The sequence below is a fragment of the Crinia signifera genome, chromosome 9 (assembly GCF_055691185.1).
Source record: "Crinia signifera chromosome 9, ASM5569118v1, whole genome shotgun sequence".
NCBI classification, from domain to species: domain Eukaryota; kingdom Metazoa; phylum Chordata; class Amphibia; order Anura; family Myobatrachidae; genus Crinia; species Crinia signifera.
Genome location: NC_139225.1, coordinates 122,753,587 through 122,769,437, shown reverse-complemented (window position 1 = coordinate 122,769,437; position 15,851 = coordinate 122,753,587). Strand labels below are relative to the sequence as shown.

Sequence of the window (15,851 nt, the reverse complement as noted above, 5' to 3'; positions counted from 1 at the left end):
ATATTAGATATGTTTAATCGAGATACTGTTTCTGCAGTGAGGTTAAGCAACTAATAATCAAAAGATGAATGGCATGATAGATACTCAGATGGTAGATAATGAGACCAGCAAATACCCTGCTTAAATATGTTCCAGAAATAGTATCTACGTTTACTATCTTTCTCCTGATGTCCTATTATATTATATTATTTATTCATTTAATGTTTTTTATTAAAATAACTTTTTCTTTAAAAATATGTCTGTTTAGTTTAGATACCGTGAATCTGTCCGATATAGCAAAGAGAGATTAATTAAAAATCGTTTAAGTTTAATAATGATTAAAAGTGTGATTTATACAAATATATATACAAATATGGAATACAAATATGCGGAATGGCTATCTATGGAGCATATAATACTAACTGGTACCAATAGATTGTAAGCATATATAAGAATAAGCACATGCATCTAAAGAATAGATTTAAGCACTTTAAACGAGATAGTCAAAAAATTTCTGACTGACTAAAAATCAAGGAGGTGACGAATCAACCATGAACACCTGTGCAACTCAATCAGACCAGCATTTATAGCTGGTTAAGGAGAATGAACTCCATACCTTGTTGAGAAAGCCGCCCAGTGTGCGGCGAAACGCGTTCTGATGGACATCTGAAGTACTGCTTTCCCGTCTTCCGATACCTGCTGACACAAAGAGCCGGAATTGCCTCCACGCTAAAGCCACAGATTCCCCCTGAACAACACAGACGCTGTGGCAGAGCGCTGTGCGGGAACTTCAGCAAAGAGAAGGCAACAGCGAGGCGGCTCCTGTCGGGATTACCCAGCCTGCTGACCCGATCAAAGTTACAGGTCAGCTCAGATAGACGGAGGCAGCAAGCGCTGCTACACACACCAGATTGCCGACAGCTTTCTACTACTGCCCAGCGCCACGGAGGGGTAAGAGTTTAATATCTGTGATAAGAGGACGGACACTGTTTCTAAAATCTACAACAGAAATCCTTGTATCACCTACTCAAAACCGATACCCTCACCATAAATAAGCGCTGCTGATATGGACTGACAAGTGTGCACACTGGCCAATTTAATCTTTTTTAAAAACCATATGGTGCAAATATAAGTGGACATTAGCCCTAATAACAAATTGGATTAACTGAAAGAAAATATACCTCCTTTCCCCAATTACAAGGGGCAGAGAGTCCACGCCCCCCCCTTTTTTTTGATGTATAAGTTTTTTAGTGCTTATATTATGGTACAGTGATATATCTTTATTTTAGAGTTTTCTTTTATATGTATTGTGATTTTATTGTTTATATGTGTTTTTAATAAATTCATATTCTTGTTCATCTTTGAGCGCCCCACGTATTTCTCTTTTTTGTTTATCTGGTTAGTAGAGGCTGGCAATCCTCTCACGTGGTTGGCAGCAGGGTGACAAGTTACACCCCCATAGTCTCTAGCGCCAAAGACATTCTTGTTGTTTTCCATGTCAATTACGTCGTCATTCGGGACAAAAAAAGTGAAAAACTCATGTGGACCTTTTGACTGTCGACCTTGCCATTGTTGACCTAATGCTTGTGTCGACCTTACGACCCTGTCAACCTTAGCCATGTTTACCTTCAGTGGTTGACCCAATGACCCATACCCCTGTGTGTACCCAGGTTAAGATTAGAGAAAAGAGGAATGGAGCAGGCACACATCAATTTGTACAGTAGATACAGGAAGGTACTTGTTTCCTAGCAATTTGCTTAGTGGGCTATTCTGCGTAGTGATTGCATGGGCCATAGCGATGCGATTTTCCTATGTAATTTATTCACTGCTCTCTCAGCCCTGGGGCATCGCATCTGCCGCAAAATCGCATGCGATTGCCATTTTATAGGGTGTTTGATGCCATGACATTAGGTATACAATCATATGATTGTATGTCCCCAAAAATAGGTTTAACGCACACTATATATGCCATATATATGCCAACCCGAAGCGTGGCGAGTGCAGCGAGCCCCGCGAGGGGCAGCGGAATGCGTCCTCCGACTTTTTCATTACCCCACTATCCACGCCGGCTTGGAGTTGATTTTATATAGTGTGGCGAGCGCAGCAAGCCACCGAGCCCGAAGCGTGGTGAGCAGACGCTTCGCTGTGCTCGCCACGCTTCGTGTTCGGTGGCTTGCCACTCTATATAAGATCAACTCCATGCCGACGTGAATAGTGGGGTAATGAAAAAGTCGGAGGACGCATTCTGCCGCCGCTTGCCACGCTTTGGGGTGGCGTGGATAGTGGGGGGGGGGTGCGTTACATCTATTTTTGGGACATACAATCATATTATTGTATACCTAATGTCATGGCATCGCATAACCTATAAAATCGCATGTGATCGCATGCGATTTTGCGGGACATGCTTTGCAATGAGATGCGATATTGTGGTGTACAAAAAAAAAATTACATGAAAAAATCGAATCGCATGCCGCTATAATGTCGCATGCGATGCGATGCAATGTCCCTACGGTGCCGTACGTAGAAAATCTGGGCGCCGTGCTAGGAAACAAGTACCTACAGGAATTCCTGTCCCCATAGCATAACACAACAATCACAGGCTAGAGACCTAAAAGAGGCATGCAGCTTTCTATTTACCAACAGCAATATACATAGCGTATACATTGACCCCATGGCTGGCTGCCTAAACACACCCATTCAGTTGACATCTACAAGTTAAAAAGCAGTAAATAACTATTAATGGCAAGAAGAATGGCAGACTCTGAAGGTTATTTACTAACATTGCTGAAAGATCCAGTAATTATTCTGAGCAGCCTCAAGCAATCAGAAGTCTGATGTGAATATTCGCTCATTTTCTTAGTTGGATGAACATTACCTGCATCCCTCCAGCAGTGAGACAATATCAATAACAATGGCACTTACCCCATTCTTAGAAACATATAGGGCGAAATGCAATGGCAGGCGATTTTTTTTTTTTGCGTTTTTTTCCGCAAAATATGTCGTTTTCGGGCATTTCCCGAAAATCGCATATTTTATAGGGTGCGAATCGCGGCAAAACAAATCGCACTTTTTGCCGCGAAATCGCACATATTGAAGTGGCGATTTTTAGTCACACTTCAATTCGCATCCAGATGTTTTCCCATTGGAAAGTATCTAACCCGCACATGTAATAGGGTGCGATTTTTAAGGTTACCAAAAATCGCAAAAAAATTAGACCAGGTTCTGGCTGGCAAGTTTGACAGAACCATGCACAGATCATTGAGATCTTTGCATGGTTCTGTCCAAAAAAAAGGGTTAAAAATAAAAAACGGGAAAAAAACGGCGTGGGGTCCCCCCTCCTGAGCATAACCAGCCCCGGGCTGAAAGAGCCGGTCCTGGTTTCATTAAATCACAGAAACAAGCAAGTTGGGGTTCTGTGTATTTTATAAAACCAGCACCAGGCTCAAGGGCCGGTCCTGGTTCCCAAAATACGGGGGACAAAATGAGTAGGGGTCCCCCGTATTTCAAGAACCAGCACCGGGCCCAACCAGCCAGCAGGGTAATGCCACAGCCGGGGGGAGACTTTTTATACAAGTTCCCCCGGCCAAAGCATTCACCCCCTGACCGGTCAGCATGGGCAGGGGTCCTGGGGAAGTGGGGACCCCCTCAAAGAAGGGGCCCCCCCCCCTCCAGAACTTACCTGCCCATGCTGAAGCCCGGGGCTGTCCTCGATGCCCCTGGGCGGTGGGCATCGAGCTGATACTGTTGTAAAAAAATAGATGAAAAACTATTATCTTATACCGTGGAACTATGAGTCCCAGCAAGCCTCCCCCGCATGCTGGGACTTGGAGAACCACAAGTCCCATTGGAAAGCATCTAACCCGCACATGTAATAGGGTGACTTTCTCAGCTCCTGATTGGCCGCCTAGCGGCCAATAGAATCATTCTATGCAGAGGCGCGGAAGATGAAACATCTCTGCGCCTCTGACAGTCCGATGCGGGGAGCCGATAGATGCATAAAAGTTACAATCATTAACAATACGAACAAATTGAGAAAAACATTTTTATATGCACATAATGATGTTTAGAGACTCAAGATAACAAAAAATTTCATACATCAACTTCCCATATATGCATAAGAGGGATAAACTGTACACATTTGACCACGAAGGTACTTGAACACTCAAACTTCTGATCTCAGAGTCAGACGCCTTATCCTCAAAGCCAAGCAGCCAGCTCATGGCTAAATTGTAGTCCATGGAAGGTTTGGTATGAGGTATACCAATGAAAAAAAATATTTACATTCTTTGCAAGAAAGTTTGGTATAAAATGTATTATGGATAACTAACCAAGATGCAAAATACAATCTTATTGATTAATTTTCTGAGCAAGTCATATTGTTTTTTCAGCAATGCCCACATCAAGTTCTTAAATAAAATTGAACTCTTCTGAGAAATAGAAATACTTTGCGTCGGACAACACGTTAATGTATTCCAAATTTGCTAAAAGAAAAGGAATTAGCTCCACCTCTAAATCTTTTAAAATGTGTTTGTCACTCACCACTACATTCTGCATTTTTTATTTGAGAAGAAACATTTGTAAAAACAAGCACTTGGGTGACAACCTAAGATCCAATAAATCATTTTAATTATTGATTTTGAGAGAAAGTCAAATTGTTCAGTAAAGATCACCTCCAAAACTTAAAATGTTTAGAACACAAAATCGGGAAATTATTTTTTATGTGCAGGCTGCGATTTTTAGAGACCTAACATGACATGTGATACATCAACTACCCATAGATACATAAAAGGGACAACTTGTACACACTCGACCACGAAGGGACTCGAACCCTCAATCTTCTGATCCGAAGTCAGACGCCTTATCCATTAGGCCACGCGGTCAACTGCTCACTTACCTGCATGCCTATGTCCAACCTGTTGTGATTGCTGTGTATTGTAGAGACCTAAGATGACCTAACATGTGATATGGCATTAATCCATAGATGCATAAAAGTTACAATCATTAACCCTACATCTAAATTGAGAAAAATATTTTTTTTGTATGCACACAGTGATGTTTAGAGCCATAAGATAACATAACACTTAATACATCAACTACCCATAGATGCATAAAATGGACAACTTGTACACACTCGACCACGAAGGGACTCGAACCCTCAATCTTCTGATCCGAAGTCAGACACCTTATCCATTAGGCCACACGGTCAACTGTTCACTTTACTGCAGCCCTATGTCCAAGCTGTGATGTTTGCTGTGTAATGTAAAGACCTAAGATAATAAAACATGTGATATATCATTAATCCATAGATGCATAAAAGTTACAATCATTAACCATATAAACAAATTGAGAAAAACATTTTTATATGCACATAATGATGTTTAGAGACTCAAGATAACAAAAAAATTCATACATCAACTACCCATATATGCATAAGAGGGATAAACTGTACACATTTGACCACGAAGGTACTTGAACGCTCAAACTTCTGATCTCAGAGTAAGACGCCTTATCCTCAAAGCCAAGCAGCCAGCTCATGGCAAAATTGTAGTCCATGGAAGGTTTGGTATGAGTTATACCAATGTAAAAAAAATATTTACATTCTTTGCAAGAAAGTTTGGTATAAAATGTATTATGGATAACTAACCAAGATGCAAAATATAATCTTATTGATTAATTTTCTGAGAAAGTCATATTGTTTTTTCAGCAATGCCCACATCACGTTCTTAAATAAAATTGAACTCTTCTGAGAAATAGAAATACTTTGCATCGGACAACACATGTTAATGTATTCCAAATTTGCTAAAAGAAAAGGAATTAGCTCCACCTCTAAATCTTTTAAAATGTGTTTGTCACTCACCACTACACATCTGCATTTTTTATTTGAGAAGAAACATTTGTAAAAACAAGCACTTGGGTGACAAACTAAGATAAAATAAATCATTTTAATTATTGATTTTGAGAGAAAGTCAAATTGTTCAGTAAAGATCACCTCCAAAACTTAAAATGTTTAGAACACAAAATCGGGAAATTATTTTTTATGTGCAGGCTGCGATTTTTAGAGACCTAACATGACATGTGATACATCAACTACCCTTAGATGCATAAAAGGGACAACTTGTACACAATCGACCACGAAGGGACTCGAACCCTCAATCTTCTGATCCGAAGTCAGACGCCTTATCCATTAGGCCACGCGGTCAACTGCTCACTTACCTGCATGCCTATGTCCAAGCTGTTGTGATTGCTGTGTATTGTAGAGACCTAAGATGACCTAACATGTGATATGGCATTAATCCATAGATGCATAAAAGTTACAATCATTAACCCTACATCTAAATTGAGAAAAATATTTTTTTGTATGCACACAGTGATGTTTAGAGCCATAAGATAACATAACACTTAATACGTCAACTAACCATAGATGCATAAAATGGACAACTTGTACACACTCGACCACGAAGGGACTCGAACCCTCAATCTTCTGATCCGAAGTCAGACGCCTTATCCATTAGGCCACACGGTCAACTGTTCACTTTACTGCAGCCCTATGTCCAAGCTGTGATGTTTGCTGTGTAATGTAAAGACCTAAGATAATAAAACATGTGATATATCATTAATCCATAGATGCATAAAAGTTACAATCATTAACCATACAAACAAATTGAGAAAAAGGTACTTATGTAGTATCTGGGCTGCCGATTTTTTGATTGTATGCCTTAAGTTAAGGCATACAATCAGATGCGATGCGATACGATATCGCATCGCATCGCATACGACTGAGTCCATTTTAACATGGAATTCAATGGGAAAAAGGGGTCCTTTTCATACCCCTACTATCCAAGTGGGCATGGAGTTGGATATAAACCTGTGGCGAGCGTAGCGAGCCACCGAGCCCGAAGCGTGGCGAGCGAAGCGAGCCCCGCGAGGGGACGGTATTCTGTGTCCCCTCGCGGGGCTCGCTACGCTCGCCACGCTTCGGGCTCGGTGGCTCGCTACGCTCGCCACAGGTTTATATCCAACTCCATGCCCACTTGGATAGTAGGGGTATGAAAAGGACCCCTTTTCCCATTGAATTCCATGTTAAAATGGACTCAGTCCATTTTAACATTGAATCCTATGGAAAAATCGGGTCCATCGCATCGCATCGCATCGCATGCGATATGGTCGGGTGCGATGCGATGGACCCGATTTCAAAATCGGCAGCCCAGTTACTACATAAGTACCGAGAAAAACATTTTTATATGCACATAATGATGTTTAGAGACTCAAGATCACAAAAAAATTCATACATCAACTACCCATATATGCATAAGAGGGATAAACTGTACACATTTGACCACGAAGGGACTCGAACCCTCAATCTTCTGATCCGAAGTCAGACGCCTTATCCATTAGGCCACACGGTCAACTGTTCACTTTACTGCAGCCCTATGTCCAAGCTGTGATGTTTGCTGTGTAATGTAAAGACCTAAGATAATAAAACATGTGATATATCATTAATCCATAGATGCATAAAAGTTACAATCATTAACCATATGAACAAATTGAGAAAAACATTTTTATATGCACATAATGATGTTTAGAGACTCAAGATAACAAAAAAATTCATACATCAACTACCCATATATGCATAAGAGGGATAAACTGTACACATTTGACCACGAAGGTACTTGAACGCTCAAACTTCTGATCTCAGAGTCAGACGCCTTATCCTCAAAGCCAAGCAGCCAGCTCATGGCAAAATTGTAGTCCATGGAAGGTTTGGTATGAGTTATACCAATGTAAAAAAAATATTTACATTCTTTGCAAGAAAGTTTGGTATAAAATGTATTATGGATAACTAACCAAGATGCAAAATATAATCTTATTGATTAATTTTCTGAGAAAGTCATATTGTTTTTTCAGCAATGCCCACATCACGTTCTTAAATAAAATTGAACTCTTCTGAGAAATAGAAATACTTTGCATCGGACAACACATGTTAATGTATTCCAAATTTGCTAAAAGAAAAGGAATTAGCTCCACCTCTAAATCTTTTAAAATGTGTTTGTCACTCACCACTACACATCTGCATTTTTTATTTGAGAAGAAACATTTGTAAAAACAAGCACTTGGGTGACAAACTAAGATAAAATAAATCATTTTAATTATTGATTTTGAGAGAAAGTCAAATTGTTCAGTAAAGATCACCTCCAAAACTTAAAATGTTTAGAACACAAAATCGGGAAATTATTTTTTATGTGCAGGCTGCGATTTTTGAGGCCTAACATGACATGTGATACATCAACTACCCTTAGATGCATAAAAGGGACAACTTGTACACAATCGACCACGAAGGGACTCGAACCCTCAATCTTCTGATCCGAAGTCAGACGCCTTATCCATTAGGCCACGCGGTCAACTGCTCACTTACCTGCATGCCTATGTCCAAGCTGTTGTGATTGCTGTGTTTTGTAGAGACCTAAGATGACCTAACATGTGATATGGCATTAATCCATAGATGCATAAAAGTTACAATCATTAACCCTACATCTAAATTGAGAAAAATATTTTTTTGTATGCACACAGTGATGTTTAGAGCCATAAGATAACATAACACTTAATACGTCAACTAACCATAGATGCATAAAATGGACAACTTGTACACACTCGACCATGAAGGGACTCGAACCCTCAATCTTCTGATCCGAAGTCAGACGCCTTAGCCATTAGGCCACACGGTCAACTGTTCACTTTACTGCAGCCCTATGTCCAAGCTGTGATGTTTGCTGTGTAATGTAAAGACCTAAGATAATAAAACATGTGATATATCATTAATCCATAGATGCATAAAAGTTACAATCATGAACCATACGAACAAATTGAGAAAAACATTTTTATATGCACATAATGATGTTTAGAGACTCAAGATAACAAAAAAATTCATACATCAACTACCCATATATGCATAAGAGGGATAAACTGTACACATTTGACCACGAAGGTACTTGAAAGCTCAAACTTCTGATCTCAGAGTCAGACGCCTTATCCTCAAAGCCAAGCAGCCAGCTCATGGCAAAATTGTAGTCCATGGAAGGTTTGGTATGAGTTATACCAATGTAAAAAAAATATTTACATTCTTTGCAAGAAAGTTTGGTATAAAATGTATTATGGATAACTAACCAAGATGCAAAATATAATCTTATTGATTAATTTTCTGAGAAAGTCATATTGTTTTTTCAGCAATGCCCACATCACGTTCTTAAATAAAATTGAACTCTTCTGAGAAATAGAAATATTTTGCATCGGACAACACATGTTAATGTATTCCAAATTTGCTAAAAGAAAAGGAATTAGCTCCACCTCTAAATCTTTTAAAATGTGTTTGTCACTCACCACTACACATCTGCATTTTTTATTTGAGAAGAAACATTTGTAAAAACAAGCACTTGGGTGACAACCTAAGATCCAATAAATCATTTTAATTATAATAGACCTAAGATAATAAAACATGTGATATATCATAAATCCATAGATGCATAAAAGTTACAATCATTAACAATACGAACAAATTGAGAAAAACATTTTTATATGCACATAATGATGTTTAGAGACTCAAGATAACAAAAAATTTCATACATCAACTTCCCATATATGCATAAGAGGGATAAACTGTACACATTTGACCACGAAGGTACTTGAACACTCAAACTTCTGATCTCAGAGTCAGACGCCTTATCCTCAAAGCCAAGCAGCCAGCTCATGGCAAATTTGTAGTCCATGGAAGGTTTGGTATGAGGTATACCAATGAAAAAAAATATTTACATTCTTTGCAAGAAAGTTTGGTATAAAATGTATTATGGATAACTAACCAAGATGCAAAATACAATCTTATTGATTAATTTTCTGAGCAAGTCATATTGTTTTTTTAGCAATGCCCACATCAAGTTCTTAAATAAAATTGAACTCTTCTGAGAAATAGAAATACTTTGCGTCGGACAACACGTTAATGTATTCCAAATTTGCTAAAAGAAAAGGAATTAGCTCCACCTCTAAATCTTTTAAAATGTGTTTGTCACTCACCACTACACATCTGCATTTTTTATTTGAGAAGAAACATTTGTAAAAACAAGCACTTGGGTGACAACCTAAGATCCAATAAATCATTTTAATTATTGATTTTGAGAGAAAGTCAAATTGTTCAGTAAAGATCACCTCCAAAACTTAAAATGTTTAGAACACAAAATCGGGAAATTATTTTTTATGTGCAGGCTGCGATTTTTAGAGACCTAACATGACATGTGATACATCAACTACCCATAGATACATAAAAGGGACAACTTGTACACACTCGACCACGAAGGGACTCGAACCCTCAATCTTCTGATCCGAAGTCAGACGCCTTATCCATTAGGCCATGCGGTCAACTGCTCACTTACCTGCATGCCTATGTCCAACCTGTTGTGATTGCTGTGTATTGTAGAGACCTAAGATGACCTAACATGTGATATGGCATTAATCCATAGATGCATAAAAGTTACAATCATTAACCCTACATCTAAATTGAGAAAAATATTTTTTTTGTATGCACACAGTGATGTTTAGAGCCATAAGATAACATAACACTTAATACGTCAACTACCCATAGATGCATAAAATGGACAACTTGTACACACTCGACCACGAAGGGACTCGAACCCTCAATCTTCTGATCCGAAGTCAGACACCTTATCCATTAGGCCACACGGTCAACTGTTCACTTTACCGCAGCCCTATGTCCAAGCTGTGATGTTTGCTGTGTAATGTAAAGACCTAAGATAATAAAACATGTGATATATCATTAATCCATAGATGCATAAAAGTTACAATCATTAACCATATGAACAAATTGAGAAAAACATTTTTATATGCACATAATGATGTTTAGAGACTCAAGATAACAAAAAAATTCATACATCAACTACCCATATATGCATAAGAGGGATAAACTGTACACATTTGACCACGAAGGTACTTGAACGCTCAAACTTCTGATCTCAGAGTCAGACGCCTTATCCTCAAAGCCAAGCAGCCAGCTCATGGCAAAATCGTAGTCCATGGAAGGTTTGGTATGAGTTATACCAATGTAAAAAAATATTTACATTCTTTGCAAGAAAGTTTGGTATAAAATGTATTATGGATAACTAACCAAGATGCAAAATATAATCTTATTGATTAATTTTCTGAGAAAGTCATATTGTTTTTTCAGCAATGCCCACATCACGTTCTTAAATAAAATTGAACTCTTCTGAGAAATAGAAATATTTTGCATCGGACAACACATGTTAATGTATTCCAAATTTGCTAAAAGAAAAGGAATTAGCTCCACCTCTAAATCTTTTAAAATGTGTTTGTCACTCACCACTACACATCTGCATTTTTTATTTGAGAAGAAACATTTGTAAAAACAAGCACTTGGGTGACAACCTAAGATCCAATAAATCATTTTAATTATAATAGACCTAAGATAATAAAACATGTGATATATCATAAATCCATAGATGCATAAAAGTTACAATCATTAACAATACGAACAAATTGAGAAAAACATTTTTATATGCACATAATGATGTTTAGAGACTCAAGATAACAAAAAATTTCATACATCAACTTCCCATATATGCATAAGAGGGATAAACTGTACACATTTGACCACGAAGGTACTTGAACACTCAAACTTCTGATCTCAAAGTCAGACGCCTTATCCTCAAAGCCAAGCAGCCAGCTCATGGCAAATTTGTAGTCCATGGAAGGTTTGGTATGAGGTATACCAATGAAAAAAAATATTTACATTCTTTGCAAGAAAGTTTGGTATAAAATGTATTATGGATAACTAACCAAGATGCAAAATACAATCTTATTGATTAATTTTCTGAGCAAGTCATATTGTTTTTTTAGCAATGCCCACATCAAGTTCTTAAATAAAATTGAACTCTTCTGAGAAATAGAAATACTTTGCGTCGGACAACACGTTAATGTATTCCAAATTTGCTAAAAGAAAAGGAATTAGCTCCACCTCTAAATCTTTTAAAATGTGTTTGTCACTCACCACTACACATCTGCATTTTTTATTTGAGAAGAAACATTTGTAAAAACAAGCACTTGGGTGACAACCTAAGATCCAATAAATCATTTTAATTATTGATTTTGAGAGAAAGTCAAATTGTTCAGTAAAGATCACCTCCAAAACTTAAAATGTTTAGAACACAAAATCGGGAAATTATTTTTTATGTGCAGGCTGCGATTTTTAGAGACCTAACATGACATGTGATACATCAACTACCCATAGATACATAAAAGGGACAACTTGTACACACTCGACCACGAAGGGACTCGAACCCTCAATCTTCTGATCCGAAGTCAGACGCCTTATCCATTAGGCCATGCGGTCAACTGCTCACTTACCTGCATGCCTATGTCCAACCTGTTGTGATTGCTGTGTATTGTAGAGACCTAAGATGACCTAACATGTGATATGGCATTAATCCATAGATGCATAAAAGTTACAATCATTAACCCTACATCTAAATTGAGAAAAATATTTTTTTTGTATGCACACAGTGATGTTTAGAGCCATAAGATAACATAACACTTAATACGTCAACTACCCATAGATGCATAAAATGGACAACTTGTACACACTCGACCACGAAGGGACTCGAACCCTCAATCTTCTGATCCGAAGTCAGACACCTTATCCATTAGGCCACACGGTCAACTGTTCACTTTTCCGCAGCCCTATGTCCAAGCTGTGATGTTTGCTGTGTAATGTAAAGACCTAAGATAATAAAACATGTGATATATCATTAATCCATAGATGCATAAAAGTTACAATCATTAACCATATGAACAAATTGAGAAAAACATTTTTATATGCACATAATGATGTTTAGAGACTCAAGATAACAAAAAAATTCATACATCAACTACCCATATATGCATAAGAGGGATAAACTGTACACATTTGACCACGAAGGTACTTGAACGCTCAAACTTCTGATCTCAGAGTCAGACGCCTTATCCTCAAAGCCAAGCAGCCAGCTCATGGCAAAATCGTAGTCCATGGAAGGTTTGGTATGAGTTATACCAATGTAAAAAAATATTTACATTCTTTGCAAGAAAGTTTGGTATAAAATGTATTATGGATAACTAACCAAGATGCAAAATATAATCTTATTGATTAATTTTCTGAGAAAGTCATATTGTTTTTTCAGCAATGCCCACATCACGTTCTTAAATAAAATTGAACTCTTCTGAGAAATAGAAATAATTTGCATTGGACAACACATGTTAATGTATTCCAAATTTGCTAAAAGAAAAGGAATTAGCTCCACCTCTAAATCTTTTAAAATGTGTTTGTCACTCACCACTACACATCTGCATTTTTTATTTGAGAAGAAACATTTGTAAAAACAAGCACTTGGGTGACAACCTAAGATCCAATAAATCATTTTAATTATTGATTTTGAGAGAAAGTCAAATTGTTCAGTAAAGATCACCTCCAAAACTTAAAATGTTTAAAGCACAAAATTGGGAAAAAAATGTTTAGGTGCAGGTTGCTATTTTTGAAAACTTAACATGACATGTGATACATCAACTACCCATAGATACATAAAAGGGACAACTTGTACACACTCGACCACGAAGGGACTCGAACCCTCAATCTTCTGATCCGAAGTCAGACGCCTTATCCATTAGGCCACACGGTCAACTGTTCACTTTACTGCAGCCCTATGTCCAAGCTGTGATGTTTGCTGTGTAATGTAAAGACCTAAGATAATAAAACATGTGATATATCATTAATCCATAGATGCATAAAAGTTACAATCATTAACCATATGAACAAATTGAGAAAAACATTTTTATATGCACATAATGATGTTTAGAGACTCAAGATAACAAAAAAATTCATACATCAACTACCCATATATGCATAAGAGGGATAAACTGTACATATTTGACCACGAAGGTACTTGAACGCTCAAACTTCTGATCTCAGAGTCAGACGCCTTATCCTCAAAGCCAAGCAGCCAGCTCATGGCAAAATCGTAGTCCATGGAAGGTTTGGTATGAGTTATACCAATGTAAAAAAATATTTACATTCTTTGCAAGAAAGTTTGGTATAAAATGTATTATGGATAACTAACCAAGATGCAAAATATAATCTTATTGATTAATTTTCTGAGAAAGTCATATTGTTTTTTCAGCAATGCCCACATCACGTTCTTAAATAAAATTGAACTCTTCTGAGAAATAGAAATAATTTGCATTGGACAACACATGTTAATGTATTCCAAATTTGCTAAAAGAAAAGGAATTAGCTCCACCTCTAAATCTTTTAAAATGTGTTTGTCACTCACCACTACACATCTGCATTTTTTATTTGAGAAGAAACATTTGTAAAAACAAGCACTTGGGTGACAAACTAAGATAAAATAAATCATTTTAATTATTGATTTTGAGAGAAAGTCAAATTGTTCAGTAAAGATCACCTCCAAAACTTAAAATGTTTAGAACACAAAATCGGGAAATTATTTTTTATGTGCAGGCTGCGATTTTTAGAGACCTAACATGACATGTGATACATCAACTACCCTTAGATGCATAAAAGGGACAACTTGTACACAATCGACCACGAAGGGACTCGAACCCTCAATCTTCTGATCCGAAGTCAGACGCCTTATCCATTAGGCCACGCGGTCAACTGCTCACTTACCTGCATGCCTATGTCCAAGCTGTTGTGATTGCTGTGTATTGTAGAGACCTAAGATGACCTAACATGTGATATGGCATTAATCGATAGATGCATAAAAGTTACAATCATTAACCCTACATCTAAATTGAGAAAAATATTTTTTTGTATGCACACAGTGATGTTTAGAGCCATAAGATAACATAACACTTAATACGTCAACTAACCATAGATGCATAAAATGGACAACTTGTACACACTCGACCACGAAGGGACTCGAACCCTCAATCTTCTGATCCGAAGTCAGACGCCTTATCCATTAGGCCACACGGTCAACTGTTCACTTTACTGCAGCCCTATGTCCAAGCTGTGATGTTTGCTGTGTAATGTAAAGACCTAAGATAATAAAACATGTGATATATCATTAATCCATAGATGCATAAAAGTTACAATCATGAACCATACGAACAAATTGAGAAAAACATTTTTATATGCACATAATGATGTTTAGAGACTCAAGATAACAAAAAAATTCATACATCAACTACCCATATATGCATAAGAGGGATAAACTGTACACATTTGACCACGAAGGTACTTGAAAGCTCAAACTTCTGATCTCAGAGTCAGACGCCTTATCCTGAAAGCCAAGCAGCCAGCTCATGGCAAAATTGTAGTCCATGGAAGGTTTGGTATGAGTTATACCAATGTAAAAAAATATTTACATTCTTTGCAAGAAAGTTTGGTATAAAATGTATTATGGATAACTAACCAAGATGCAAAATATAATCTTATTGATTAATTTTCTGAGAAAGTCATATTGTTTTTTCAGCAATGCCCACATCACGTTCTTAAATAAAATTGAACTCTTCTGAGAAATAGAAATAATTTGCATTGGACAACACATGTTAATGTATTCCAAATTTGCTAAAAGAAAAGGAATTAGCTCCACCTCTAAATCTTTTAAAATGTGTTTGTCACTCACCACTACACATCTGCATTTTTTATTTGAGAAGAAACATTTGTAAAAACAAGCACTTGGGTGACAACCTAAGATCCAATAAATCATTTTAATTATTGATTTTGAGAGAAAGTCAAATTGTTCAGTAAAGATCACCTCCAAAACTTAAAATGTTTAAAGCACAAAATTGGGAAAAAAATG

At 37.3% G+C, this 15,851-nt stretch overlaps 14 non-coding genes across 14 annotated transcripts; all 14 read right to left on the bottom strand.

Annotated features, from left to right (window-relative positions):
* Window positions 1-4,786: 4,786 nt before the first annotated feature.
* TRNAR-UCG (transfer RNA arginine (anticodon UCG)) lies at window positions 4,787-4,859 on the bottom strand. The gene has a single exon. It is a non-coding gene; the product is annotated as a tRNA-Arg (tRNA).
* A 252-nt stretch (window positions 4,860-5,111) lies between these two features.
* TRNAR-UCG (transfer RNA arginine (anticodon UCG)) lies at window positions 5,112-5,184 on the bottom strand. Its single transcript has one exon. It is a non-coding gene; the product is annotated as a tRNA-Arg (tRNA).
* A 921-nt stretch (window positions 5,185-6,105) lies between these two features.
* TRNAR-UCG (transfer RNA arginine (anticodon UCG)) lies at window positions 6,106-6,178 on the bottom strand. The gene has a single exon. It is a non-coding gene; the product is annotated as a tRNA-Arg (tRNA).
* Window positions 6,179-6,429: 251 nt separating this feature from the next.
* TRNAR-UCG (transfer RNA arginine (anticodon UCG)) lies at window positions 6,430-6,502 on the bottom strand. Its single transcript has one exon. It is a non-coding gene; the product is annotated as a tRNA-Arg (tRNA).
* Window positions 6,503-7,312: 810 nt separating this feature from the next.
* On the bottom strand, window positions 7,313-7,385 carry TRNAR-UCG (transfer RNA arginine (anticodon UCG)). The gene has a single exon. It is a non-coding gene; the product is annotated as a tRNA-Arg (tRNA).
* A 920-nt stretch (window positions 7,386-8,305) lies between these two features.
* Window positions 8,306-8,378, bottom strand: TRNAR-UCG (transfer RNA arginine (anticodon UCG)). The gene has a single exon. It is a non-coding gene; the product is annotated as a tRNA-Arg (tRNA).
* A 251-nt stretch (window positions 8,379-8,629) lies between these two features.
* On the bottom strand, window positions 8,630-8,702 carry TRNAR-UCG (transfer RNA arginine (anticodon UCG)). The gene has a single exon. It is a non-coding gene; the product is annotated as a tRNA-Arg (tRNA).
* Window positions 8,703-10,310: 1,608 nt separating this feature from the next.
* Window positions 10,311-10,383, bottom strand: TRNAR-UCG (transfer RNA arginine (anticodon UCG)). Its single transcript has one exon. It is a non-coding gene; the product is annotated as a tRNA-Arg (tRNA).
* A 252-nt stretch (window positions 10,384-10,635) lies between these two features.
* Window positions 10,636-10,708, bottom strand: TRNAR-UCG (transfer RNA arginine (anticodon UCG)). Its single transcript has one exon. It is a non-coding gene; the product is annotated as a tRNA-Arg (tRNA).
* Window positions 10,709-12,315: 1,607 nt separating this feature from the next.
* Window positions 12,316-12,388, bottom strand: TRNAR-UCG (transfer RNA arginine (anticodon UCG)). Its single transcript has one exon. It is a non-coding gene; the product is annotated as a tRNA-Arg (tRNA).
* A 252-nt stretch (window positions 12,389-12,640) lies between these two features.
* On the bottom strand, window positions 12,641-12,713 carry TRNAR-UCG (transfer RNA arginine (anticodon UCG)). Its single transcript has one exon. It is a non-coding gene; the product is annotated as a tRNA-Arg (tRNA).
* A 920-nt stretch (window positions 12,714-13,633) lies between these two features.
* Window positions 13,634-13,706, bottom strand: TRNAR-UCG (transfer RNA arginine (anticodon UCG)). The gene has a single exon. It is a non-coding gene; the product is annotated as a tRNA-Arg (tRNA).
* Window positions 13,707-14,626: 920 nt separating this feature from the next.
* On the bottom strand, window positions 14,627-14,699 carry TRNAR-UCG (transfer RNA arginine (anticodon UCG)). Its single transcript has one exon. It is a non-coding gene; the product is annotated as a tRNA-Arg (tRNA).
* A 251-nt stretch (window positions 14,700-14,950) lies between these two features.
* On the bottom strand, window positions 14,951-15,023 carry TRNAR-UCG (transfer RNA arginine (anticodon UCG)). Its single transcript has one exon. It is a non-coding gene; the product is annotated as a tRNA-Arg (tRNA).
* Window positions 15,024-15,851: the final 828 nt, after the last annotated feature.